This window comes from Schistocerca serialis, chromosome 5 (assembly GCF_023864345.2).
Source record: "Schistocerca serialis cubense isolate TAMUIC-IGC-003099 chromosome 5, iqSchSeri2.2, whole genome shotgun sequence".
Taxonomy (NCBI): Eukaryota; Metazoa; Arthropoda; class Insecta; order Orthoptera; family Acrididae; genus Schistocerca; species Schistocerca serialis.
The window spans coordinates 381,314,375-381,318,880 of record NC_064642.1 but is presented as its reverse complement, the minus strand read 5'-3'; positions in this window follow the sequence as shown (position 1 = coordinate 381,318,880).

The following is a 4,506-nucleotide window of genomic DNA, read 5'->3' as shown; positions in this document are numbered from 1 at the left end:
GGAATCGGACCAAAAATATCTACTGCGGCCATGTGTCTTAATTTAACAGGTATAATGGGATATAAAGGAGGAATATGTGAAGTGGTGTCTGATTTAGCTTTCTGGCAGATTTTACAAGACGCTAAAACTCGTCGTATACGTTTCTCCATGTTAGTAAAATAAGAGTTCTGTCTCAGTATAAGAAAACATTTTCGTGCTCCATAATGTGCGTAACTTAAATGAGTGTACCAAATTAGTTTGTTAACCAGTTCGTCAGGAATGCATAATAACCAATTGTTACTGTCAGGATGAGAGCGGCGAAACAAAATGTCATTGCGTACAGTGTAGTGGTTCCTAATCGTAACATTATTCTTATCTTGCCAAAGCTGTTTAATTTCTTTCCACACATTGTCTTTATTTTGCTCTTGCGCTATGTCCTGTAGTGACGATGAAATAAAGTTTTCGAATGCGACTTGCTGAATGTACATGACACTGAAATTTGTTTTGCAGAAGTTGGTTGGTACGTCTTGCTGATTGTTGCCGAGAGAACGCGATAGTGCGTCTGCTATAACATTTTGTGTACCGGGAATGTGAACAATCGTAAAATTAAATTCTTGTAAATAAAGTTTCCATCTACTTAACCTGTCGTGAGTAAATTTAGCTGAAAGCAAAAATTGTATCGCTCTGTGGTCTGTGTAGACGGTGGTATGTCTGCCGTAAAGAAAGTGCCTAAATCTCGTAAAAGCCCATACAACACATAATGTTTCAAGTTCTGTAACGGAGTAATTTCGCTCAGCAGGTGACAAAATGCGGCTTGCAAATGCGATGTTTTTAATTACTGTAGAACCATCTTCTTCTATTTCCTGGAAAATGTGTACGCCTAAAGCGGTGTTGGAACTGTCAGTGGCAATGGAAAAATTTCTGGTGAGATCTGGGTGCGATAAAAGTGGAGCATTCAACAAAGCATGTTTCAAATAACATTCTCGTGGGCAAAATTCTGCGTGTCAAAAGTAATGTTTGCGTTACTGTAATATGCAATCTGTGCTGTATCTGGTTAAAATCTATCGTACGTGTTATTATTTACGGGAGAATGTTATGGCATATCCACTATATGAACTGCTTTGTTATTTCTTACTGACGTGTTACGCTATGGATGACACCTATTGTCTGTTTCATTCATGATTATTTGTTGTTGCTGATGTTGTTGCTGCTCATAAGATCGACTGTTATTAAATGTACGCCGAGAATTGTGCTCATTATTTTTTTTTACGTCTGTCATGATAGTAATTTCTATACGGCGCATTGCGATACGAGTTGAAATAGTGTGTTATCTGTACGTAGTTATTTCTTTGCTGACATGTGTTACTATTCGTTGGAGCTGGGACTATACGTGTACGCGGCGAAACATTAAAAGTTTGGTTGACCTTGTAGACTGCATTGTTGGTTAGGTATGCTAAGCGGTTGACTTTCATGCTATTGTGGTGGAAAACGTCTATTGTTACCAAAAAATGCGTTTGCTGTTAATTTTACATATACTGATGATTACGATTTTATCTGTTATTAAAATTTACGGTGGTTCTGGAGTGCCTACTAAAATTGTCACATTCGGTAAAAATTTGTCATATCGGGTTTTCTTTACATATTCTTAATCCTAGATAGAGCAATAGTTGAAGAGCAGTTTTGATAGATATAAAGGATAGTAGAAGAAAAGGCAGCAGTGCAGAAAACTAAAGATGAAACAGCACTACTACAGCTCGGGGCCCTATGCTCGCTACGGCACATATTCATTAAAGCGTAATGAATCCCCTGAGGTCAATTACGCACTGCAAATAAATTTTAGCTTTTGTGTTATAGGCAATGGCGGTACAAATCCAAAAGCAAATAGTTGTATCCATGTTAATTCAAGTTTCTGCATTATAGGCAATGCTGTTGTAAATACAAAAATAAATTGTCGCATCTGTTTCAAAGCTAGCTTCTGCATTACAGGCAATAGCGGTGAATGGACAAAGATAAATTGTCGTATACAGTGCAAAGCGTGTACCTGTACGCTGTCATTATTAAGTTCTTTACATTTTCTGGCGGACAAAAATTGCTCGTAATCTACATTCTCGTCATTGAATTTGAAAACACGTTCGGGTTTGTGTGTGAATCTGTTTGTCTGTGTCGTTTCGTACTTCAAGTTGCGTAGCTTTTCATATTTTAAGTCGCGTAGCTTTTCGGATTTTAATTCGCGTAGTCTCTGTAAATTGTTCACATTATACACGCTGCGTGAGTCAGACAAATGTTCATAAAGTGGCGTCTGTTGTATGTTATTAACTGAAATGTTTTTCATCTCTGTTACTTCTTGTTGTAAATTTGACAACTTCCTACGTAACGTGTTGTTAGATGAATCGATCTCATTAATTGTCTGCTGTAAATTTTGAAATTCTGGTGTTTGGTTAAATGAAACCGGTGCAGTATCGTCTGATTTATTGTCATTAGCATTTTCGATAACATCAATACGACTGGCCAATTCATCACATCTTTCAGTCAGTATTTTAACCTGATCTTCGGTTTTAGAATCGGACGCATTAATCTGTTTTTGCAACTTGCGCGTAGTTTCGCTCATTTTTTTAACATCAGCTTTGATGACATCGCAATCCTGTGTTAGATCTAATTGTTCGAATCTATCTGTCACTGTTTGAATATTTACTGTGTGTGTATCTGTTTTTGATTTAAGATCAGAAATTTCATCCCTTAATTCCGCGTTCAATTGTTCTATGGTATTAATTTTGTCGGACACTGTAGTAATATTATTGTCTACATACGTTTTTGCTTTCGCGAACATTTTACGTTTGTCCTCTTGTCTTTGTGCAGTGATTGTTTCCATGACTTGTCGTTTTACTTTGTTTTGATCTTGAATAAATCTGCGGAAACGCGTATCACTGTTCTGTATGTGCTGACTAAAGCGCTCGTTAATCTGAGTGTTCTGCTGTTCGAATTTCGCGTCTATCTTCGCGTCCATAGTGCGCGAAAGTTCTACCGTCATTGCTTTAAACTCGTCCCGTAATTGTGCAGCTTTTTCAGAGCATTGTTTAGCGACTCCGCTAATTTCGTCTCTGAGTGTTTCTGTTGCGACTGTTTGCATTTCTCTTAATTCTTGCGCAACAGATTTAATTTCTTCGCTATTTTTTTGTGAACACGCCTCAATTTCCGCGCGCAACTGTTCCTTAGTGTCATGGCACTGCGCGGCAACCGCTCTAATTTGTTCACTAAGCTGCCTCGAATTGTCGTCAAATTTTTCATTTTGTTGTCTGACCTGTTCACTAAGTTGCTTGAGGTTTTCATTCTGTTGTTTGTTATCTTCCCTAAGTTGTCTGAAATCTTCACTCTGTTTGTCTAATTTTTTATTCTGTTGTTTATTATCTTCCCTAAGTTGTAGCAGTATTGCCATAATTGGATCCGAGCCAAAATTACCATTTCTATTATCTGTACTGTTCAATAGTGGATCTGGAATTGTTTCACTTTCTGTAACCATTTGGTCATTTTGAAATTTACAAAAAGGTTTGTCAGTCAAATGTATACTATCAGTCATTGTTTCGGAATTAAATACATCTGTCCTACTTTGTGTGATCTGTTCATTTTCATTAGACAGATTTGTCTGTACATTACTTGAGTTTTCCGAATCGGGTGTGTTAAGCTGGGCAGCGCTCATTACAATAGAGCGTTCTGCGTCATCAATTGTCGTCAAATTAACAGACGAGACAATTGAGTTTGTTTGTTCATTATCAGGGTAAAAGTCATCACTAGTGGTTGGAATGCATTGATTGTCAGTGAACGCAGGATTGTCATCATTACACTGCGTGTCGCATGTCCTATCGGCAAAGTTGTTTGGGTCGGTAATTTCATTCATAATACCTCGCGATACACTATTCACAGTCTTTCGCGGCATTTTAACAATAGTCAAAATTATTCACAAAATAAATAAGCACAATGCAAAAGCAACACACAAATACAACAAAGCAGCAAATTGCCGTTGACCTGTAGAAAGAAAGTCACAAAATTATTAAAAGCGTTGCGCCAAATCCTAATTATCTAAGCAAATAAGAGCAGATATCTGACTGTCGCTCAAAAGACTCTCAACGAAATACGATCCTGGACTGGGTGTCGCCAAGTGTAACCTCCCCACCGTAATTTAAAAGGAAATAACTATACTTAATAGAAATGGGAGCCGAGTGTAACCTCCCCACAAAATTTAAAATAATGGACAATATTATTTAGGGATGCTAATGGACATTGCGCTAAGCGTAACCTGCCCACAATGAAATATACTGACAATGGCAACAAAAATGTGAAATTCGCAATCTGACTCAAATATAAATTCCTCATGAAAAATTAAAGTACATTCAGTGATAAGAAAATTTAATTAAACCGAAATATCGGTCTTTGGCCCTGTGTAAAACAATCAGAATTAAAGTCTTACCTCAGAATAAATGGATGTCACATTTCTGCTCTTGTTGTTGCGCACCGCTTGGAGGAACTGCATTG